Raw genomic sequence first — 25,343 nt, forward strand, 5'->3', positions numbered from 1 at the left:
CATTCTTTCTTTCCCTCCTTCATCCATTCCTTTTTTTTTTTCCCTAACTTCCCTTCTTCAAATCTTTCTTCCTTTATCTTTCCTTCTCTCTTCATCCCTTCCTTCTTCATCCCTTCTTTCCTTTCTCCTTTCCTTCTCTTGTTCATCCCTTCCTTCCTTCTTCTTTTCTTTCCCTTCTTCATCTATTCCTTCTATCCTTCCCTTCCTTATCCCTTTTCTATCCTTCCCTTTTTCAGCCTTTCCTACCTTCTCTTTTTTCCTTCTTTATCCCTTCTTTCATTCTTATTTCCTTCCCTTCTTTATCCCTTCCTTCCTTCTTCTTTCCTTCCCTTTTTCGACCTTCTAGTCCTTCTTCTTTTTCCTTCTTCATCCCTCTCTTTCTCCTTCTTTGCTTCCCTTCTTCATCACTTCCTTCGCTCTTCCCTTTAGCCTACCTTTCTTCTTCTTTCCTTCTTTCCTTCCCTCCTTTTTTCATTCCTTCCTTCCCCCTTTTTTCCTTCCCTTCTTCATCCATTCTTTCCATTCTTCATCCCTTCCTTCCTACTTCTTTCATTCTGCCTTTCGTGCCATCATTTCTTCTTCTTTTCATCCCTTCTTCAAATCTTCCTTCCTTTATCTTTCCTTCTTTCTTCATTCCTTCCTTCTTCATCCCTTCCTTCCCTTGTTTATCCCTTCCTTCCTTCTTCTTTTCTTGCCTTTCATCATCCCTTCCTTCCTTCTTCTTTCCTTCTCTTCCTTAACCTTTTTTTATCCTTCCCTTTTTCTGCCCTTCCAACTTTCTCCTTTTTCCTTCTTTATCCCTTCTTTCATTCTTGTTTCATTCCCTTCTTTTTCCATTCCTTACTTCTTCTTTTCTTTCCTTTTCAGCCCTTCCTTCCTTCTTTTTCCTTCATCATCCCTTCCTTGCTTTTTTCCCCTTCTCTTCCTTAACACTTTTTATCCTTTGCTTTTTCAGTGCTTGCTACCGTCATCTTTTCCTTCTTTATCCCTTCTTTCATTCTTATTTCCTTCCCTTCTTTTTCCCTTCCTTCCTTCTTTTTTTCTTCCCTTTTTTGACCCTTCCTTCCTTCTTTTTCCTTCATCATCCCTTCCTTCTTCTTTTCTTCCCTTTCTTAATCTTTTCCTTCTTTATCCCTTCTTTCATTCTTATTTCCTTCCCTTCTTTCTCCCTTACTTCCTTCTTCTTTTAGTCCCTTTTTCAGCTCTTCCTACCTTCTCCTTTTTCCTTTTTTATCCTTTCTTTCATTCTTATTTCCTTCCCTTCTTTCGTTCTTTTTTACTTCCCTTCTTTTCTTCCCTTCTTCATCCATTCTTTCCCTGTTTCCTTTCATCCCTACCTTTCTTCTTCTTGCCTTTCTTCCTTCTTTCCTTCCCTTTTTCATTCCTTCCTTCCCTCTTTTTTCCTTCCCTTCTTCATCCCCTATTTCCATTCTTCATCCCTTCCTTCCTACTTTTTCTTTCGCTTTTTCATGCCATTATTTCTTCTTTCTTTCTTTCTTTCTTTCTTTCTTTCTTTCTTTCTTTCTTTCTTTCTTTCTTTCTCTTTCCTTAACCCTTTTTTATCCTTCCCTTTTTCAGCCCATCCTACTTTCTCCTTTTTCCTTCTTTATCCCTTCTTTATTCTTATTTCCTTCCCTTCTTTTTCCCTTCCCTCCTTCTTCTTTTCTTCCCTTCTTCTTTTCTTCCTTTGTTCTTTCTTCTTTTTCCTTCATCATCCCTTCCTTCCTTTTTTTTTCCTTCCCTTCCTTAACCCTTTATTATCCTTCGCTTTTTCAGCCCTTGATACCTTCATCTTTTCTTTCTTTATCCCTTCTTTCATTCTTATTTCCCTCCCTTCTTTCTCCCTTACTTCCTTCTTCTTTTCTTCCCCTTTTCAGCTCTTCCTACCTTCTCCTTTTTCCTTTTTTATCCCTTCTTTCATTCTTATTTCCTTCCCTTCTTTCATTCTTTATTCCTTCCCTTCTTTATCCATTCCTTCCCTCCTCCCTTCCTTCCCTGTTTCCTTTCATCCCTACCTTTCTTCTTCTTGCCTTTTCTTCCTTCTTTCCTTCCCTTTTTCATTCCTTTCCTCTTTTTTTCTTTCTTTCTTTCTTTCTTTCTTTCTTTCTTTCTTTCTTTCTTTCTTTCTTTCTTTCTTTCTTTCTTTCTTTCTTTCTTTCTTTCTTTCTTTCTTTCTTTCTTTCTTTCTTTCTTTCTTCCTTCCTTCCTTCCTTCCTTCCTTCCTTCCTTCCTTCCTTCCTTCCTTCCTTCCTTCCTTTCCTTCCTTCCTTTCCATCCTTACTTCCCTATAGGAATATATGTGTTTTTGTAAGTATTTTTTCTTCCTTTCAGTAAAATATCGACTTGCCATAAAACTGACCCCTTTCCATGAGTGGAGGGAGTCCAATCCCAGTTACAGTACAGAGACACATGCACTGTTTTACTAAATCCAGTGAGTTCCTCATTGTGGCAGATGTGGATCCTCTGAATGCTGACATCAGGGAGCAGCTGGAGGACTTATTTTTATCTCATTGTACACAGACATAGAAGCTCATTAATTTCTGATCTCAGGTGTGACACAAGTGCTCGTATTAAGAAGAGTCATGATATTTATTACCCGACATTTCCTGGACTAAAATAAACCATTACGCAGATTTCTGCAGGATGGCGGGTGAGTGTTTAAGTTGTCACAACGCCATTGCCTGCTTTCCAGGAGCCAATGATAGCCAGGAAGACGTCTAAAGGTGCTGCGTCTTCACGCCTGGGACACCCTGCCTCACTTATTAACAAGGCAGATGTTCTACCCGCTGCCATCTGCTTCCAACATCATCCTAGGCCTGTCATTATTAAACAGGACGAGCATTCATCAACATTTACATAACCGGGCGTCAATGGATGAGATTATGGCTCTAGTCAGCAAAGTTCAGAGATCTCATCCCCCCCCCCCGAGTTTTGACAAAAATTAGATAAGTGGAGTCATGAGGAAGGACAAATAAAATGTACACAACAAGGGGAAAACATACAAATGCCAAGAGCGTTACGGTCCTGTTCATACCCATGTAGGTGTGATGGTGCACGCGTGATTTTGCACAATTTCATGGGTCATGTTTAGGGCAGTTTATTCATTTCAGGGCTGGACTGACCTAAACACAAAAATCACACAAAAGAAGCGTGTAATCTTTTTTTAAAAAAAATCACACCACACCAAAATGCACTTTTTGTACTTTATAGAATAAGGTGTCCGTTTATGAAGCAGTGATCAGCGGTGATCCCGAGGATCACCGCTGATCACAGTCCATAAACAGTTTATGAAACAGTGATAATCGGGGGAGAACATGTTTGAACTTGTTCTCCCTCCGATTATCTCTACACACGGAGAATCCTCATTGAATGACACAGAAAGGGCCAGTTTATGAAGCAGTGATCTCACCGCTTCACTGGTGATCTGAGTCAGAATTCACACTCCCAGGTTCACCAGCTCAGAGGTGGTGAATCGGGGAGTGAAGAGGAAATCTGGGGGGATCTGAGGGGGAAGGAGGAAGATTTTTAACTTCCTTATGCCTCGTTCAGACCCCCCAACACTGTAAGCATGTCCCCCTGTCATATTTATGTGTATACATATATATACATATATACATATAATGTGTATATGTATATATATATAATGTATGTGTATATACATGTATATATAATGTGTGTGTGTGTATACATATGTATATAATGTAGGGGGACTCATTATTTTATTAACAGTAATTCACGCCGTCTGTCCATGTATTGAGCGGTGATAATTTATCACTGCTTAATAAACTGACATCTCTGTATTTCTGGTGCTGTAATCTCGTAAAGTCTCACGAGATTCCAGTATCAGGAGCCTTTCTCCACTGTTGAAAGCATTTGTAGATCTCTTCACTCCTCCAAAGGTGAAGCGATCTACAAAGCTTCATAAACTGGCACACAGAGGAGAAAAATCTTCACTGTGAATGCCGGAGAATGAAGCAGTGAATAGATTTCACTGCTTCATAAACGGACACCTAAAGCCATGTTTTATGCTTCTTCCTGCCTTCCTTTTCCCTTCCTTCACTTTTTATTTTTTTTCCTTCATTCTTCTTTCTTTCTTTTTCATTCCTTCCTTCCATCTCTACTTCATCTTTTCCTTCCTCTTTCCTTCCTTTCTTCATTCCTTCCTTCCTTCTCCACTTTTTTCCTTCTCCCCTTCTTTCCTTCCCTTTTCAATCACTTCCTTCCTTTATCACTCCCTTCTTTCTTGTTTCCTTTCCTTCTTCATCTCTTCCTTCCTCTTTCCTTTCTTTCTCCCTTCTCTTTTTAACACCCTCCTTCTTTCTTCTTTCATCCTTTCCTTTCCCTTTCCCTTCCTTTTTAATCTATTCCTTTATTCTTCTTTCATTCCCTTCTTCATTCTCTCCTTCCTTCTTGTTTTATTACCTTCCCTTTTCCTTCACGTCTTCATCTTTTTTCCCCCCTCTTTACTTTCCTTCTTCATTCCTTCCTTCTCTGATTTCTTCAGTTTCCCCTTCCTTCTGTCCCTTTTAATCCCTTCCTTTCTTCTTCCATTCCCTTCATCATCCCTTTCTTCTTCTTTCCTTCCCGTCTTCCTCCTTTGTTTCCTTCATTCCTTCCTTCTTCTTTCCTTCCCTTTTTTATATTTTCCTTCCTGTTTCCTTTCCTTCTTCCTTGTCTTTTTAATCCCCTCCTTCTTTCATCCCTTCCCTTTATTCATTCCCTCCTTCTTCTTTCCTTCCCTTCTTTGTCTTTTGCTTCCTGTTTCTTTTCCTTCTTCCTTGTCTTTTTAATCCCCTTCTTTTTTTCATCCCTTCCCTTTCTTCATTCCCTCCTTCTTCCTTTCCTTTTCTTTGCTGTCCTTTCCTCTCATTTTCTTTCCTTTCCGATCTATTCCTTCATTCCCTTCTTCATTCCTTCCTTCATTCTTTTATTAAATTTCCTTCCTTTTTCCTTCCCTTCCTTATCTTTTCCTTCCTTTTTCCTTTCCTTCTTCCTTTTCTTTTTAATCCCCTCCTTCCTTCATCCCTTCCCTTTCTTCATTCCCTCCTTCTTCCTTTCCTTTCCTTTCCTTTCCTTTCCTTTCCTTTCCTTTCCTCTCATTTTCTTTCCTTTCCTATCTATTCCTTCATTCTTCTTTCATTCCCTTCTTCATTCCTTCCTTCACTCTTTTTTTTATTTCCTTGCTTTTTCCTTCCCTTCTTCATCTTTTTTTCCTCTTTACTTTCCTTCTATATTCTTTCCTTCTCTGCTTCCTTCCTTCTCCCCTTCCTTCCTTCCCTTTTAATCCCTTCCCATCTTCTTCTTCCAGTCCTTGCATCATCCCTTTCTTCTTCTTTCCTTCCCTTCTTCCTCCCTTATTTCCTTCATTACTTCCTTCTCCTTTCCTTCCCTTCTTCATCTTTTCCTTCCTGTTTCCTTTCCTTCTTCCTTGTCTTTTTAATCCTCTCTTTCTTTCACTCCTGACCTTTCTTCATTCCCTCCTTCTTCCTTTCTTTTCCTTTCCCTTCCTTTCCTCTCCTTTTCTTTCCTTTCCTATCTATTTCTTTCCTCTCCTTTTCTTTCCTTTCCTATCCATTCCTTCATTCTTCTTTCATTCCCTTCTTCATTCCTTCCTTCATTCTTTATTTTTATTTCCTTCCTTTTTCCTTCCCTTCTCCATCTTTTTTTTCTCTTTACTTTCCTTCTTTATTCTTTCCTTCTCTGCTTCCTTCCTTCCCCTTTAATCCCTTCTTTTCTTCTTCTTCCAATACCTTCGTCATCCCTTCCTACTTCTTTCCTTCCCTTCTTCCTCCCTTGTTTCCTTCATTCCTTCCCTTCTTCATCTTTTGCTTCCTATTTCCTTTCTTTCTTCCTTCTCATTCTAACCCCCTCCTTCTTTCATCCCTTCCCTTTCTTCATTCCCTCTCTCTTCCTTTCCTCTCCTTTCCTGCTTCCTTTCCCGCTTCCTTCTTTCTTCATTTTTGACCCCTTCCTTCCTACTTTTTTTACTCCCTTCTTCATTCTTTCTTTCCTTCCTGAAAAGGGAATGCATTTTTGTTGTACATTGCAGGAACGCACACTATTTTACACATGTTCCTGCAGCCCACAAATGTGAACCTAGCCCAACGCTGGGTCCATACTTGCAGTGCGTGTAATGCATGCACATTTCCATGCGTTGTATAAGAGCTGCCTGATATAATAGAATGCACCTGAAAAGGTGCATGTATTTTTTGGTGTAACATAGCTTACCAGAACGCACGGTAGTGCGTTACTTTATAAGTGGCTGTAACGCATGTCCATTGGCAAGGTGCATTGCGGTACTATTAGGAATAAATGATATCATAGCATACCCACGTGTGTTTTCTTATGTTGCGTAACATGGGCTAATACCCACGCTACCACAATGCAGGAAAATGGGGCGTTTCCCTGGGAAATTAAAGGACAGCTCCCGCTAAATTATTACTTTCCTTTATTTTCTGACAAGTAGAACCATATGACGAATCAATACCAGACATACTATGTGGGGTCTACAGTATTTACAAAAAAACGGTCCCAGCATTCACAAAAAACGGAAATAAATTCAGTTTTTTGTCAAATATGTTTATTTCCTATGATTGTCAGCTCCATCTAGTGGCCATAATGCGGTATTTTCGGGATTGAGGTATTTAAGGAAAATACCACATAATGGCCACTAGATGGAGCTGGCAATCATAGGAAATAATTAGACACTGGACTGGACTGGACACTAGACACTATTTTATAAATAGATGCTTTGGTGTTAAATTCTGCACTGGGTTTGCCATGAAGTTTTCAAACCTCTGCGGCCCAATTAAAATTGTCATTTTCAGTGACCTTTTAATATGGACCTAGCACTGGATATACTTCTCCCTGCAAAATACATATATGCTGAATAATGTGTTTTAGGTATATACTACGTCTCCCAGAGATCGCATTATGCCTCCTGACAATGCCTTCATTTGCTTTTCTCTCCAGAAGGACGGAGTCATCTTTGTTCAGAGGTCACCATCTACTTCCCATGCTGCCATGCCGGCTCAGAGATTACACATGTCATGTAAATCCTGGTACCTGTGCAACCACTGTATTTAGCTGTGTTCACAAATGTCTGACACAGATGAGCCCCTGCTGCAGCCTCTCACCTTGTCACTTGCTAAACTTGAGTATGCATGCAGGCCAATGTTTGCTTTGTAGTACCACGTTCAGAAATGCATAGTAAGTCCTTGTAGAGGGGGGGACTTTTAAGGAACCCTGGCTACATAACGCATGTATATTAAAGAATGATAATTAATTTTTTTTCAATAATAAAAAAAAAAATTTATATAAATGAGTTTCAGTGGTATGAATAACCCAGATATGGATAGATGGATTATTCAACCGGCTGAGATCTTTTACGATATATATTTTAATTTTATAAATATTGAATAAATAAATACAGTCAGGTCCATAAATATTGGGACATCAACACAATTCTAATCTTTTTGGCTCTATACACCACCACAATGGATTTGAAATGAAATGAACAAGATGTGCTTTAACTGCAGACTTTCAGCTTTAATTTGAGGGTATTTACATCCAAATCAGGTGAACGGTGTAGGAATTACAACAGTTTGTATATGTGCCTCCACTTTTTAAGGGACCAAAAGTAATGGGACAGATTAACAATCATCCATCAAACTTTCACTTTTTAATACTTGGTTGCAAATCCTTTGCAGTCAATTACAGCCTGAAGTCTGGAATGCATAGACATCACCAGACGCTGGGTTTCATCCCTGGTGATGCTCTGCCAGGCCTCTACTGCAACTGTCTTCAGTTCCTGCTTGTTCTTGGGGCATTTTCCCTTCAGTTTTGTCTTCAGCAAGTGAAATGCATGCTCAATCGGATTCAGGTCAGGTGATTGACTTGGGCATTGCATAACATTCCACTTCTTTCCCTTAAAAAACACTTTGGTTGCTTTCGCAGTATGCTTCGGGTCATTGTCCATCTGCACTGTGAAGCGGTGTTGCTGAGCTCACCGGTGTGTTCTTTCTTTTTAAGGATGTTCCAAACAGTTGATTTGGCCACACCTAATGTTTTTGCTATCTCTCTGATGGGTTTGTTATTATTATTATTATTATTATACAGGATTTATATAGCGCCAACAGTTTACGTAGCGCTTTACAACTTGAGGGTAGACAGTACAAATACAATACACTTTAATACAGTAGGAATCAGTGGGCCTTGCTCCTTAGAGCTTACAATCTAAGAGGGAAGGTCAAGAGATACAAGAGGTAATAACTGTGGGTGATGTGCTGATTGAGAAGATAAATGTACAGTTGTTAGGTGGGGGCCAGATAGGCTTCTCTAAAGAGATGAGTTTTCAGGGATCGTCTGAAAGTGGATAAAGTAGGAAAAAATCGGACGGATTGGGGTAGAGCATTCCAGAGGATGGGGGAGGCTCTGGAGAAGTCCTGAAGGTGAGCATGGGATGAGGTGACAAGGGATTTTGAGAGCAGGAGGTCTTGGGAGGAGCGAAGAGAACGATTAGGTTGGTATTTTGTGACTAGGTTAGAGATGTAGCTGGGGGCCAGGTTGTGGATGGCTTTGTAAGTTATAGTTAGTATCTTGAATTTAATTCGGTGACTGAGTGGCAACCAATGGAGGGATTGGCAGAGGGGTGTAGCAGACGCTGAGCGGTTTGTGAGGTGGATGAGTCTGGAAGCAGCGTTCATGATGGACTGAAGTGGGGATAGCCTATTTAGAGGTAAACCAATGAGGAGGGAGTTGCAGTAGTCAAGGCGGGAGATGACCAGGGAGTGGATTAGAAGCTTTGTGGTGACATTGGTTAGGAAGGGGCGTATCTTGGAGATGTTGCGGAGATTGAGGCGGCAAGCTTTGGATAGTGATAGAATGTGGGGTCGAAAGGTTAGTTCAGAGTCCAGGATTACACCTAGGACCTTGGCGTGGGGAGATGGGTTGATAGTTGAGCCGTTGATATTGACAGAGAAATCAGAGGAAGCGGCACCTGAGGGAGGAAATATCATGAGCTCGGTTTTGGATAGGTTGTGTTTGAGGAAGTGATGTGACATCCAGGCTGATATGTCTGCTAGTAAGTTGGTAATGCGTGAGGAGACAGATGGAGAGAGCTGGGGGGTGGAGAGATAGATTTATGTGTCATCAGCGTAGAGATTGGTTTGTTTTGTTTTTTCAGTCTAATGATGGCTTGCTTCACTGATAGTGACAGCTCTTTGGATCTCATATTGAGAGTTGACAGCAACAGATTCCAAATGCAAATAGCACACTTGAAATGAACTCTGGACCTTTTATCTGCTCCTTGTAAATGGGATAATGAGGGAATAACACAAACCTGGCCATGGAACGGCTGAGCAGCCAATTGTCCCATTACTTTTGGTCCCTTAAAAAGTGGGAGGCACATATACAAACTGTTGTAATTCCTACACCGTTCACCTGATTTGGATGTAAATATCCTCAAATTAAAGCTGAAAGTCTGCAGTTAAAGCACATCTTGTTTGTTTCATTTCAAATCCATTGTGGTGGTGTATAGAGCCAAAAAGATTAGAATTGTGTCGATGTCCCAATATTTATGGACCTGACTATAAATTAATTATTACTTTTTAACAACAAGTTACAATGTACAGTCTGATCACTGGGGGGGGGGGGACTGAGGAAATTCTTCTACCTGGTTGCAGCAGACTGATGATCATCTCAGCCTAGGCAAAGTCACTAGAGCACAGCTCAAGGACATCTTTTTAATGATAAAAGGTGGAGCTTTATTTCAGAATGATACTGTTTGCTGTATATATATATATATATATATATATATATATATATATATATATATATATATATATATATATATATATATAATGCAATAATGCAGACATATAAACTCACAAAAATGTATACAGTAAAACATCAGATTGTGAGTAATGCGGTTTACGAGCACTTTGCAATACGAGCTGTTTTTTTTTTTTTTAAACCTGACTCGATTTGCGAGCGTTGTCTTGCAGGATTCAAGCCTCTGGGGTGTGCAGTACCGCATGTGGCCAGAGGTGCGGGGGCGCCAGTGAATCTGTTCCTGAGTGTCTCCGAGCGTCTCTGAACGTCTCCGAGTGTCACTAAATGTCTTCAAGTGGTCTCTGAGTGCTTCCGAGTGTCTCTGGTGCCCCCCACCTCTGGCCACATGCGGTACTGCATACACTAGCAATAACACTGGAACAAATTATCTGAGTTTCCATTCATTCCTATGGGGAAACTCGCTTTGATATACGAGTGCTTTGGATTACAAGCATTCTTCTGGAATGGATTATGCTCCATAGCGATAACAAATTATTACACAGCCGAGTTTAAAAGGAATGAACCAAAGGGAGTTGCCTGGAGCACTGGAATTAACATTTAAAGTTGACCTTTGCTAAAATGTTCATCTTAAATTATATGAACAGCCATGCTTGGAATAATAAAGAATTTTTAGAAGATCTGAAGTGCTTTAAGGGTCATCCCTATTTAGAAGTGATATTTCAGAGTTTGATGGGTGCAGCAGAGTTATATTGATGGTGTGGAGATCCCCGCACAGCTGTAGTGTCCCCGGGGTCATTGATGTGATAATGTCATACATAGAGAATGACAGGAGAGTGTCTGAGCTGGAAGTGATATCTCCAGTGTCTGCCCACATCCAGCACACAGGACGACACCGCAGTGTGAGAAGTCTTCCAGCATGACGAGGGAAGCCAAGTGTAAAGTATCATTGGATGGAGGACTGAGCATTCCCTTCCAGAAATCACTCAGACAGAGAGAGAGAGTGAGAGAGCGAGAGAGCGAGAGAGCGAGGGAGGGAGAGGGAGCAAGAGAGAGAAAAGTGAGAGAGAGAGAGAGAGAGAGAGAGAGAGAGAGGGTAATAGTGGAAGAGAGAAAGGGGTGAGAGAGGGAGAAAGAAAGAGAGAGAGAGAGAGAGAGAGAGAGAGAGAGGGTAATAGTGGAAGAGAGAAAGGGGTGAGAGAGGGAGAAAGAAAGAGAGAGAGAGAGAGAGAAAGCAAGAAAGAGAGTAATAGTGGGAGTGAGACAGAGAGGAAGAGGGAGAAAAAGTGAGCGAGGGAGCAAGAGTGAGAGAGTGAACCAGAGAGAGGGAGGAAGAGTGAGAAAAAAGGGAGAAAGAGAGCAGGAGAAAGAGGGAGAGAGAGAGAGAGAGAGAGAGAGGGGGGGGGAGAAAGAGAGAGAGAAAGAGGGAGCGAGAGAAAGGGTGAGAGAGGGAACAAGAGAGAGGGAGCGAGAGAGAGAAAAAGTGAGTGAGGAAGCAAGAAATAGAGTAATAGTGGGAGTGAGTGAGAGAGGGAGAGAGAGAAAACTGGAGCGAGGGAGCAAGAGTGAGATAGCGAGCCAGAGAGAGGGAGAAAGAGTGAGAGAGGGAGAAAGAGAAAGTGGGAGAGAGGGGGGAGAGGGAGAGAGGGATAAAGAGGGAGAGAGGAAGAAAAAGGGAAAGAGGGAAAGAGAGAGTGAGAGAGGGAGCGAGAGAGAGGGAAGAGAGAGGGAAGAGAGAGAGTGAGAAAGAGTAGGAGAGGGAAAGAGAGAGAAAGGGTGAGAGAGGGAGAAAGAGAGAGAGAGAGAAAGAGTGAGTGTGAGAGAGAGAGAGAGGGGAGCAAGGACCATGTTCTTATAGGATAAGATGCTTTTGCATTGTTCTGACTTCTCTCTTTCAGGTGTTGCTTTGTCGGTGTGTCTTCCTTGGCCAAGGAGAGGCAGGGATCTAGCTGGATAACAACACTAACCATTTGTATATTGTTCCAACTGTATATATTAGATAGATAGTTAGGGAGCAATGCTATTGCTTTTCCGCCTTTAAAGCGTAAATAACCATTTTAATGTCTGGATGTCATACGTAACTATTTTATGTTTGGTACGCTACATACATTTTGTTGTACTGTTAAGCCTTTCCCTGTTTCCCTACCTATCCCAATTTTTGTCAGGACATACGCTCTCTGGCTTGGGAGCTCAAATTGTTTTTGCAAACTCCGAGACATAGTTTCTTGGGCAGGGGGAGAATATAGCACCCTGGGGTTTAGTCAGGGAGCTCCTCCCCAAATTCCTTGTCAGGAGTAGCTACTGCAGTTCATTGATCTATTGATTTCTCCCTAAGTTTGGCCTTATTGCACTTTTCTCTTCTACCAATAGGTGGCCGGGAACTTGGTGGTACTAGATATGAGAAGGGCAACCCAAGGTCAGGTTATGGGTATATGGGGTATCTCAGTCAATGGGGAGGGGTTTTCTTGAATCCCTTGGCCTGCTGGGAGAGCCTATATATTTTGGTGAGGTCAGGTGATCTATGTTCTGTGCCACCGCTAGACTGGAGATTGGGCCTATCCCGGGGACATCCGGCTGCTAGGCTGTGTGAGGGTCTATCCAGAAGTGACAAGGCAGTGCAGGGTTGGGACTGCAGCTTGTAGTCCAACCAAAAGTGACAGTTCTGCCGGCCAGAGAACATGTCATGGTCGTAGGTAGAAGGAAAGCTGTCGCCACTAAGGGACCAACCACCTTTACCAGGGACCACAGTGAGTAACTGAAGTAAGTACCGGAGCAGTATTCTCATCGAATGGGCACGGTAGAGAATCGAGAAACTTTAGGCGGTGATCAAGTTAGGGACCCAACCAGCGGAGGTGAAGCTTGCAGAGCAGCCTTGTGTATCAAGCCCGGGACCGAGCCGAGCTTGAAAAGTATCTGGCGTGCCAAGTTAGGGACCCAGCAGGGAAGCATGGATGACGTTTGAGGGAGATGGATATGGGAGAACCAGTGCGCAAAACCACAATATGAGTAAAGGATTAGTAAAACTGACGGTAAAATACCCGATGGAGAGCCGCTCACATAGATAGGTTCACTCAGTTCCCCAAAAAACAACTAAAAAGTAAAAATATGTGGCGCTATTCCATCAATCAGTAACAGTACAAAGTGTGGTAAAGTGGGCAGAGTATAATCCACCTCGTGTGGTAATATGCCAAGCAAACGTGAATAATGGCCACGGATTGATGCCACCATACAAAAATGGATCAAATAAAAGCGGATGCACTTCTGCGATAAGAAAAATAAAGTATAAAATATATATAAGCAATTAAATAGAAAGTGCCACAGTGCTAGATGAGATAAACAATCACCCCTCAATAGGTGAAAGAAAAATCTGCAGATATGGACAAATGACTTCCCAAGTGAATGCTCACAACCAAAATTCATATATAAAGTGAAAGCAATTAGATGTAAAGTGACTCAGTGCTTAATGAAATATAACTGTGAATAAGAAAAATTACCTTCCCAAATAAATTGCTCACAACCAAAATTCATACACAAGTGATGCCGGTGACTCAAAATTAATCGCTAAACATAAATAATAATAAATAATGACGCTGATACAGAATAAATAAAGTCACTTCTTCTAAGTGAGCTAAAAAATGTATCTAGGCAGTGATAAAGTGACATATAGTGCAGTATAAAATATTAAGATCAGCACCAAATGTGTGCATAGATTGCAAAATAGTGTATAATAACGACCAAATTGAATAGTAAAATCATGCCATAAAATACAATAATACAGTAATGAAATAGTCAATGATAATAGGACAGCTAATCCCACAAAAGAGATGCTGTCCCAGATAGTGACAATAGTGCAATAATGTCCATACAAAAGTGCGGTAGTGATGAGTGATTTCCACAAAGAGTCTTTAGACACAGTGCAAAAAAATGTGCAGTGACTGATAATTTTTCTTCTATGCACGTTCTAGTGCATCTCCCAGGTGTTTCCCCCAGCCTCTCACCTCCAACAGCGGCCCCCAATGGGCCTAGTAGGGCGGGTGGATAATTCTAGGAGAGGATGTATTTCCTGCAGCGTGTCTTTCAAACATCCAGTAGGTCTGTCTCTCTGCAACTCATCCCACAGCTCTCAGCACTCTCAGCGGTCCCAGCAGTTTTTAAGAGCAAAGAAAAGATCTCATGGTGTAGTATTTAAAAGCCCATTTATTAAAAAAACATAGTAACTTACATTGAGATACATTGGGATCCCTTTGATAAAGTCACGTGCTGTGACGCAACGCGTCAGGGTAGGAGGAGTCAGGTGCCGACGCTTCTCGGGGACGGCCGAACCCAGAAGCTTCCCTCACATCTACTGTTTGCTGTTTATCTCAATGTAAGTTACTATGTTTTTTTAATAAATGGGCTTTTAAATACTACACCATGAGATCTTTTCTTTGCTCTTAAAAACTGCTGGGACCGCTGAGAGTGCTGAGAGCTGTGGGATGAGTTGCAGAGAGACAGACCTACTGGATGTTTGAAAGACACGCTGCAGGAAATACATCCTCTCCTAGAATTATCCACCCGCCCTACTAGGCCCATTGGGGGCCGCTGTTGGAGGTGAGAGGCTGGGGGAAACACCTGGGAGATGCACTAGAACGTGCATAGAAGAAAAATTATCAGTCACTGCACATTTTTTTGCACTGTGTCTAAAGACTCTTTGTGGAAATCACTCATCACTACCGCACTTTTGTATGGACATTATTGCACTATTGTCACTATCTGGGACAGCATCTCTTTTGTGGGATTAGCTGTCCTATTATCATTGACTATTTCATTACTGTATTATTGTATTTTATGGCATGATTTTACTATTCAATTTGGTCGTTATTATACACTATTTTGCAATCTATGCACACATTTGGTGCTGATCTTAATATTTTATACTGCACTATATGTCACTTTATCACTGCCTAGATACATTTTTTAGCTCACTTAGAAGAAGTGACTTTATTTATTCTGTATCAGCGTCATTATTTATTATTATTTATGTTTAGCGATTAATTTTGAGTCACCGGCATCACTTGTGTATGAATTTTGGTTGTGAGCAATTTATTTGGGAAGGTAATTTTTCTTATTCACAGTTATATTTCATTAAGCACTGAGTCACTTTACATCTAATTGCTTTCACTTTATATATGAATTTTGGTTGTGAGCATTCACTTGGGAAGTCATTTGTCCATATCTGCAGATTTTTCTTTCACCTATTGAGGGGTGATTGTTTATCTCATCTAGCACTGTGGCACTTTCTATTTAATTGCTTATATATATTTTATACTTTATTTTTCTTATCGCAGAAGTGCATCCGCTTTTATTTGATCCATTTTTGTATGGTGGCATCAATCCGTGGCCATTATTCACGTTTGCTTGGCATATTACCACACGAGGTGGATTATACTCTGCCCACTTTACCACACTTTGTACTGTTACTGATTGATGGAATAGCGCCACATATTTTTACTTTTTAGTTTGAGGGAGATACCACCGCAAAAGCCTTGAGGAGCTCATGGGATTCAGAGTCAGTGAATCAGAGAGTCCAGTGAGGGACTAGGAGCTCAAGGGGCTGAAGAACTACAAGTAGAAGTTGTAGTGAAGCTGTTGAACTTTATGTTAGGAACTGTTAAGTACTGTTGCCACAGGAGACAGCAATCCTGCATGTGCAGAAGTGGCGCTTGGTGCTGGGGCCTTTCCCTGTACGGCTGTCCTGCTATTGAAGTCTTGGAGTCTGCTAATTGAAATTGCAACTGCTTAAGGGTGTCCTGGCCCCAGCTCTCTTTCCCTTCAAAATATAAAAGGACTGTTAAAAGAAACAAAACCTCTTTGGCATCCAAGAAGTGGCTGGCGCCCAATGATTTTCACCATCTTTGCACCCACTATGCCTCACAACCCATTACATATTGAAGGATGTCAGCTGGCTTTGGACTTGAAGGTCCTCATTAGGCTGGAAGAGGTTAACGATTTTGCTACATAAGGAAAGAGAGAGAGAGAGAGAGAGAGAGAGAGAGAGAGAGAGAGAGCAAGGGAAAGACAAAGGAGGGTAGAGAGGACAGATGGACAGAGAGAGAAGTAACAAGAACAGATTACAGGACAGAGAAAGGAAAGAATGAAAGAACGAAAGAAAGAGAAAAAGAGAGAAGGCTCCAAAGTCAGAGATAAAGAGACAGAAGGAAGAGTGAAGGGAGTCACTGGGGCAATGGTGGTGCATGAAGCATAAAGTAATGCAGTGCTTCCTCCACCTATATATGGCTCTTACATAAGCAGTAGCAAAGCTTGGTGAGAAGTGCAGGTTCAGGGAAGGTATTCTCTGGGGGGGAAATACCCGACTCTCTTATGAAAGTGGAGTGAGGTGAGGAGCCGAGTCCAGAGATCTAGAGGAAGAGCTCACTAAAGTGTGAAGTGCGTCATAAAAACCACAATCACCTCTACAGGAATAACTGACCAAACACACTAACCTAGTGGAAGGTTAAAAGGGGGAACATGGCTATATTTAAAGCTGAACTTCAGGAGATAGAAAAACACAAACAGTGTAAGTACCTGAACTTGTCTCGTCATCAGCCACTTGCAGTCCCTGCACAACAGAACTCAGACTAGGAGAAGGAGAAGCAGCTCAAGGAGCCAATCAGCTGTGCTACAGTACTTGTGTTCGAAAAGGGAAAAACTGATAGGAGAGCAAAGGAAGGAGGGGTGAGGTAATCAGTTAGCTGTATCACCTTTCACTGTCCAATCACAAGTTTGGGCTGCCAGGAGACCTGTAAGCATACCTCCCAACTGTCACTGATTTCGAGGGACTGTCCCTGATTTCGAGGGACTGTCCCTGATTTGGGGCAATGTCCCTCTGTCCTCCTCATTTGTCCCTCATTTTGGTCTGATCTATATAGTTGTATATAAAATGCATTTTTTTATCTTTTCAAAAAAATGTTTCTCAGCGCTAAACCTTTCATCTGATTTCTAAATTGCTGCATCTGTACATTTTAAAAGCCAATACAGTGGAACCTTGGTTTACGAGTAACGGGGTTAACGAGCGTTTTGAAAGACGAGCAACTTTTTTTTTTTTAATTCTGACTCGGTTTGCGAGTGCTGTCTCGCAAAAGGAGCAGAATTCAGGCTAATGGGCGGTGCAGTACAGCATTTGGCCAGAGGTGCGGGGGCGCCATGGACACTCGGAACGGTTCGGAGCCATTCAGAAATACTCGGAATGACTTGGAAATACTCGGAAACACTCGGAAATATTCAGTTCCCGAGTGTCTCTGAGCCTTCAGCCGAGCTGTCCCCGAGTATTTCTGAGGATCTCCGGCGCCCCCCACCTCAGGCCACATGCGGTATTGCATGTAATAGAAGTCAATGCGGAACGAATTATCTTAGTTTCCATTGACTTCTATGGGGAAACTCGCTTTGATATGCGAGTGCGTTTTGGATTTAGCATTTTCCTGGAAAGGATTATGCTTGTAATCCAAGGTTCCACTGTATAAAGGAAGTAGTAGTGGTAAAAAAGGCACTTGTGGGTTTACTTAACCTTTTTTTTTGGGTTGAATCTCCTTTAAGGGGGTGTGGCAGGGGGCGTGTCCTATGCCTACATACATTTGTTAGTAGGTGTCAATCATTCCCATCTCAAAATGTTGGGAGGTATGCCTGTAAGTGTAAGAAAGATCATGTCTTCTGCCCTGACAGACAGGGCTGTGGTGTGTGGCACAGCTGCTTAAATCTTAGGACTGGATGGACAGAACTATGTAGCCAGGTAGACTAAGCTGAGAACTCACAGGCTCAACTGTCTGCAAGGTTCCCAGTTCTACCCTCCTGGCTATGTTACCAGATTCTTTAGTTATAGGAAACACCCACAGTGCTCCGGGTAATCTAATATAAGAGCAGCTTTTTTTTTAATTCATGGCATTCCTAAGAGATATAACAAGCCAAGGGACACACTTCAGTCTCTCAGTGTTTGTATTATTCTCAAAATACTGTATTCGGCCACTAGATGGTGCTACGTATCCAATAATACTTAGCTCCCTCTAGTGGCTAAATGCGGTGGTTCCCACAATGATTTTACATTCGAACAGCGCAGGATATGGCCTATTTACATTTGTTTTTGTTTTTTTGCCTTATTCGTACAGAACAAAATGTACATGCACTTTTATTGGGTGAATGGCTATGCAAATTCTTTATAAAAATACAGTTATAGACTTAACAGAAGCTTCATCACCTACACTGATAGGATAAAAGATACATTTAGATCATTAAGCCCCGTGAATGATACAGAACAGGATGTTCAGCGCAGGAGACGCATTCCTGGGAGAAATAAAGAATAATTCTGGCTCTGTACTCTAATGGATCACTTAACAGAACAGAGCTATCAGCACATTGCTATTAATGAGTGACATTCTCTATGCAAAGCACATGCCTGTTAACTTAACGTAAACTCTCAAGCTGCCTTAGTATTGTCATTTTGATTGGAAAATAAAAAGAGTTTGATAAAACACTATAAACACGATTCACTAAAGGTTATGAAATGGTAACTGTACATAGGCTCAAGGGTTGGCCTGAGTGGCTCTCCCAATGTAATCAGTATAGCAATTTCGCCTCATATGATTATTTTCTATGAGCACCAGCGCAATCTAGTGGCCATAATGAGTTTTGTTTTTTCTTCTGATTGATATATTTCATGAACATTATGCCTACTAGGTGGCGCTCATGAGCATAAGTGTGGTCTGAGCGGCTCTCCTAGTGTAATCAGCAAAGCTTTACTCACATAATTAGTCTGGTTAAAAAAAAGACACAAGTCCACCAATAAATACTGTCAGTGGTGGCCGGTAATGCAGGGTGCAGGGGCGCTGCCCCCCTAATCCATGCATCCGCCCCCCCCAATCTACAGCCAGACGCATGGATTCCAATTTTTTTTTATTATTAGAACCAGAGGCTCTAATAGGCTTCAAAAAAGTTAATATTCGCTATTGTCTTCCTGATTCTCCTCCTGGCCAATCAGGAAGCAAGACCCATTGCCCGATTACCCAAGAGGAGAAGCGACCCTTTTGGCCGTTGAGGAGGAGGAGGAGGAAGGAGAAGCAGGGGAAGCACCAGGAGGAGTAGACACCGCCCACCGCCCAGAGGAAGCACTGCCTAGGACCTAGATGGAGTAAGTGCAGGGCTGTTGACCAACCGACCGGGGGGGTGCCTGTGACCCGACCGACCGGGTCACCACCAGCCGCCACTAAATTTTGTACTGTTGTTTACTGTTGAGGGTCTACTTATAACTAATTTTCTTTATGAACGTGACAAATATTTTCACTGCTGCAACAAATTTTGACTCATATGATTATATACTTTGATCACCATCGCCATCTAGTGGCCATATTGCATTTTTTTTCTCTGATTGATGTATTTCATGAACAGAACGGCCACTAGGTGGTGCTGATAAGCATAGAACATAATTGTACAGTGGAACCTTGGTTTACGAGTAACGCTGTTAACGAGCGTTTTGAAAGACGAGCAACTTTTTTTTTTTTTTTAATTCTGACTCGGTTTGAGAGTGTTGTCTCGCAAAACGAACAGAATTCAAACTAATAGGCAGTGCAGTACCGCATTTGGCCAGAGGTGCGGGGGCGCCGGGGACACTCGGAACAGTTCAGAGCCGTTCAGAAATACTCAGAATGGCTCGGAAATACTCCGTTCCCGAGTGTTTTCGAGCCTTTCCGAGTTCAGCTGCGCTAGATTTCCCAGGCTCTCCGGCGCCCTCCCCACCTCTGGCCACATGCGGTATTGCATGTAATAGAAATCGATGCAGAACAAATTATCTTAGTTTCCATTGACTTCAATGGGGAAACTCGCTTTGATATGCTAGTGGTTTGGATTACAAGCATTGTCATGGAAGGGATTATGCTCGTAATCCAAGGTTCCACTGTACTTGGCAAAATAAGGCGATTTTGTTTTATCATGTTTGCAACATTCACACAGCAAATTTTATTTACAGTAAATAGACTCCTTAGTGTGGCAGCCATCAGCTCTGTATCAGGAGTGCTGGCAAAAATTTTTTTTAGCCCCTTATTAACTTATTCAACCCTAATCAGCTTTTATTAACTCCTTTATACCATTGGATAGATATATCCCTTTATTTATTATTACATGCACTTATCTTCTCCTTCTTAATTCTGTTCAGTTGACCTTGGACCAAAGATTAGGAACCCTAGTGCTGGAGGATAGGCTGTCATTTCTGTACCTTGTAGAAGGTGAAATGCATCAGAAGAGCTAGGTGGAGTGTCCTAAACAGAACTGGAACAATAAAGTTGCTTGCAAGCCTTACGGAACAGCAATATGTGGCTTCATAGTACAGTACATGAACTTGTTTGGTAGAAGTGGATCCCAGGGACGTGCATCTGTGGCTGAGATGGTGACAGCAGCACACCCTTGGATGATACCAAGGACCAGGGCCACCATTACAAATCATAGGGTTCCTTGCAAAATACTTGACATGTCTGAAGGTGGAGTAGAGCGTGGTGAAGCGGCAACAACACACACAGAGGCAGTTCAACCGGGGGGGGGGAAGACAGCCCAACTTGGAACACTCACGGATTCCAACAGCTTGCAGAGAACAGGTTTCAGCTAACTGACAGCATCTGTTAGGAGGGGCAGAATGGAGCCTGGCTGTCTCATGCCTAAGCAGAAAAGTCGTGATCCCTATGCTTTACCTCCTTGTTAGGAACCTTTCCCTGCCACTAGTTCTGTCTCCAACAGGTGGGGTACCAGACCTTACTCTACCCATTCACAAAATGCGCTCCAAGCCTGAGAGCCAGGGCCTTAAATAGGCTCTACCTGACCCAAGATGGCTGCTAGAGTCACATGGGGGTGGCAGAATCCAATTGAATAGCTTCCCCAGTGACTCAGGAAACCATAGAGGAACCATGTTGACCTCCTCTCCAACTGCAGTGTCACTGTGGATGAGCGCCACCTACAGTGGAGAAAGTAGGCTGCACCTTCCTACATGCCCAACCCCCCAGGAGTGTAAAATGGTCAAAGTCGTGAGATTACCCTAACAGTGGAAGGGGGCCTAAAACTCTAGCCTACATACAGAGGGCCTGCGTCAGATGTTTGTAATGTACAGAGTTCTGGTGTCAGGAGTATGTAATTTACAGAGTGTAAGAGTCAGAAGTATGTAATGCACATAATAGGACACCAGGCAAGAGAAGTAGAACACGTCCCATGCAAGTGATGCCCATGCTGTGGACATTCTGGGGGGGGGGGTTGGACCCACTTATTCCCATACCTATCTACACCCCAGCCACCACAGATGGGAACCAATAGGATCCTGGGATCCATTGATAAAGCTAATCCAGACACAGAGCCTGTCATCATTTTGGGCCCCACTCTCAAAGGGAATGAACACACACACAATTACAATTGATAACGCTGCACTGAGGCCAATCACAGGCAGCCTCTGATGTGCCCAGGCACCCCCTCTGACCTGATGTGGCCTAGGTTTGGTAGCAGAGGCCTGTCTGGACCACCTAACAGCAGCCCTGTCAGAGATACCTTGAAGAATACTGACACACTTGACTGAAGTGGAAATACATGAGGGTCAACCATGGTGTTCCATCCTTTGAAGTTGGGAGCCCTGCCCAGCTCCTCCATCTCACCTTCCTTGGTACTATTTGGTAGCTGAAGAGTGATGGCTGAACAGGCTTCACCCTTCTTTTAGAAGTTTCCCACCAAGCCTACTAGTGACAAATCTAGCAGGATTCTCTCCTCTCAAGTATGAGACCAGAGATTATTTGGAATAATTGGTTTTGCTACAAAATTTTGCCATGGTGGAAAATCTCCACCTGGTTTTTGTAGCCTCCAGAAAGAGATGGTGTATAATAGGCATCCTGTGTTTCAGGCACTGGAGCTTGACCACGAAGAGTGAGGGTGGGCTCCCTTGCCACAGCTTCCAGCTTGAATTTTATCCGATTAGGAAGACCACTTTTTTCTTCCTGTTTAAGGGTAGCAATTATATACCAGGTTGTCATGTTAATGATTTGTAATGATATTCATTGGGGAATACCTTCATTTTAGGAGCTTGTAAGAAGAAGGGATATTTCACCTGAAAATGCTATCTAATGCTAGGAGGACATCAATTATTTCCAATGTACACTTGACTGACATAAAATATGAAGCCACCCACACACCACTGTTCCATGTGGCTTAAAAACAACTTTATTGTCCCAACACTATTGAAATGGTTGTGGTTTTTGTAGGCTCTAGAGATAGATGCTCCTTAACCTGTATCCTGTGTTTTTTATTTTTATTTTTGACAAAATTAAGAGTGGCAGTGTAGTGGTGCTGTAGGTTTTTTCTGTAAATGGAATCCACATAGATCTGGCTGGGTGGCCAAAAGTTTCAGTCCTTGTTTCTACTGGGACTGCACCCATGTTTTTATTTCTTATCCTCTAAATTAGCATTTTCTGAACAGGGTTCCTCCAAAGGATACTAGGGGTTCCTTGAGGAGAGAGCAGCGGCAAATTGATCTCCTGCCTACACTGACCAACAATGTAAGGGGTTACTTCTACCCTGATAACTAATATAAAGGGTTGTTTCTACACTGACCACCAATGTATGGGATTATTTCTACACTAACCACTAATGTAAGGAGTTACTTTTTACATTGGCCGTCAATGTAATGGGTTACTTCTATCCTGACCATCAATATAAGGGGTTGCTTCTACACTGGCCACCAATATAAGGTGTTACGTCTACACCGACCACCAAAATAAGGGGTTTCTTATACACTGACCACTAATAATATCAGGGGTTACTTCTACATGGACCACTGATATAGAGGGTTACTTTTACACTGACCACCAATGTATGGGATGACCTTTACCCTGATTACCAATATAACGGGCTGCTTCCACAATGACCACTTATATAAGAGATTGCTTCTACACTGACTACCAATATAAGGGGCTACTTCTACACTGATAAATAATATAAGGGGCTACTTCTACACTGACTACCAATATAAGGAATTACTTGTACACTGACCGCCAATATAAGAGATTACTTCTACACTGATCACCAATATAAGGGATTACTTCTACGCTGACCTTCAATATAAGGGATTACTTCTACACTGATGAGCAGTAAAAGGGGTTGCTTCTACATTGACCACCAATGTAAGAAATTACTTCTACACGAAACACCAATATAAGGGCTTAGTTTTACATTGACCACCAGTGTAAGGGGTTACTTCTACTGTGATCACCAATATAAGGGGTTTTTTCTACACTGACTATTAATATAGGGGGTTGCTTCTGCACTGACCACCAATATAAGGGGTTACTTCCGCCCTGACCTTTAATATGATGGGTTACATCTACAATGACCACCACTATAAGCGGTTACTTCTGCACTGATCACCAGTATAAGAGGTTACTTCTACTCTGACCACCAAAATATGGGCTGCTTCTTTACTGATCACCAATATATGGGGTTTCTTCAACCCTGAACAACAATATGAGCGGTTACTTCTACACTGACCACCAATTTGGATTACTTCTACACTGACCACCAATATAAGGGGTTACTTCTACTCTGACCATCGATATATGGGGTTGCTGCTACACTCACCACCAATATAAGGGGCTACTTCTACACTGACCACCAATACATGGGGTTGCATCTACACTGACCACCAATATAAGGGGTTACTTCTACTCTGACCACCAATATATTGGGTTGCATCTACATTGACCACCAATATACGGGGTTGCTTCTACACTGACCATCAATTTGGATTACTTCTACACTGACCACCAATATAAGGGGTTACTTCTACTCTGACCATCGATATATGGGGTTGCTGCTACACTCACCACCAATATAAGGGGCTACTTCTACACTGACCACCAATACATGGGGTTGCATCTACACTGACCACCAATATAAGGGGTTACTTCTACTCTGACCACCAATATATTGGGTTGCATCTACATTGACCACCAATATACGGGGTTGCTTCTACACTGACCATCAATATAAGTGGTTACTTCCACCCTGACCAATAATATGAGGGGTCACTTCTACACTGACCACCAATGTAAAGGGTTATTTCCATTCCGACCACCGATTTAGGGGTCATTACGATGTTCATGTATTTTTTTCTGCCCATTTCTATTAATCATTTTAAATGTTTATTGCTGAAAATTATTATCACAAAAAAGATGGGACGGATCTGAAGTAAAACCCATTCTTTGTTCTTTTATTTAAAATTCTTTCAAATCTACTACTGATAATACAAATGTACCATGAGTTGCAGGTATCATATTTTTTGTAAGGGTTCCTTGAGACCTGAAAGCTATTTCAAGGGCTCCGCCATGGTAACAGAAGGTTGAGAAAGGTTGTTCTAATCACTATTCTTCCATATAGATTCACAGTTCCCCATCCAGAAGGAGTTAACTGGAACAACATGACTGACAGATCAGAGAAAGACAAGGACGTTCTGCCTGGGAAAAACCAGAATACTAATCACCAAAGATGATCTCCGACATCGGACACATTAATTGATGCGGCTTGGCAGTGCAGCAAAGCAGAGGCTTGACCATGCTGATAGATGGAGCAAAGCATTCTGGGAGACCTTGAGAGACAAAAGGAAAATTCTGGGGGAGATCAAAGCAGATGTGTGAGTTAATAATTACCCGGCCACTATCATGTTCTATATGATTTTAGAAGGTCATTATTCTCCACATAGGGGAAATCTATAAAATGTAATATACACTCTACAAAAGCAAAAGTCACTCTACCATAACTGCACATCCATTCCAATTCAATTCTCTACCTACTGATATATCGATTGCTTATAGATCTATACATGAGATAGCACAGAACACCTACTTAGGCTGGCCATACAGGGGTCGAATTTCGAAAGAAATTTCTTTTGAAGATAAGAAAAATTTGTGCGTTTTGTGATCCGATGGAGCCACCATTGATTTTAAAATTGGACCAACCAAGCCTTCAATTTCACCTCCTGTTGCTACAGAAAAGAATTTCCGTGGCCGGGAATCTTCTTTTCTTTGCAGGAATTTTCTTTTTTTGCACATGCGCATTTCTTTTTCCGATTACATTTCTCGCACGATTTTCCCATCATTGATTAGAAAATCAGTTTTTCAAAAAATTTCCAACATGTCCGATTACTCAAATTTGATTGCCACACGAAAATCAGCTGTTCCTGCAGCCCACTAATGGTGCGAAATATGAATGAAAATTCTTAGAAAATATTTTCGAAAGAAAATTCTTTCAAATTTCAACCCATGTATGGCCTGCCTTCGAATTTTCTTTCGAATGTCGCACCATTAGCGGGCTGCAGCAACAGCCAATTTTCGTGCAGCCATCGAATTCGAGTAATCAGGCATGTTGGACATTTTCTGAAAAATGAACAATTTTCTATTTAAGGCTGGCCACACGTGGTCGGATTTCGAAAGAATTTTCCTTTGAAAATCAGAAAAATTTGTGCGTTTTGTGATCCGATGGTGCCACCATTGATTTCGAAGTTCGGCCAACTA

General features: G+C 41.9%; 1 protein-coding gene across 2 annotated transcripts in view; it reads right to left on the minus strand.

Moving 5' to 3' along the window:
- The window catches only part of LOC141139081 (uncharacterized), a 160,184-nt gene that overhangs the window by 20,873 nt on the left and 113,968 nt on the right, over positions 1-25,343 (minus strand). Inside the window, exon 1 of one of the 2 annotated variants that reach the window (XM_073624885.1) lies at positions 2,016-2,800. The exons of the other annotated variant lie outside the window; for it this stretch is intronic. The gene's annotated coding sequence lies outside the window, so the exon portion shown is untranslated. Of the gene's footprint in view, positions 1-2,015; positions 2,801-25,343 lie in introns of those variants that run through there. 2 annotated transcript variants of the gene reach the window in all.

Source organism: Aquarana catesbeiana, linkage group LG04 (genome assembly GCF_042186555.1).
Source record: "Aquarana catesbeiana isolate 2022-GZ linkage group LG04, ASM4218655v1, whole genome shotgun sequence".
Lineage (NCBI taxonomy): Eukaryota > Metazoa > Chordata > Amphibia > Anura > Ranidae > Aquarana > Aquarana catesbeiana.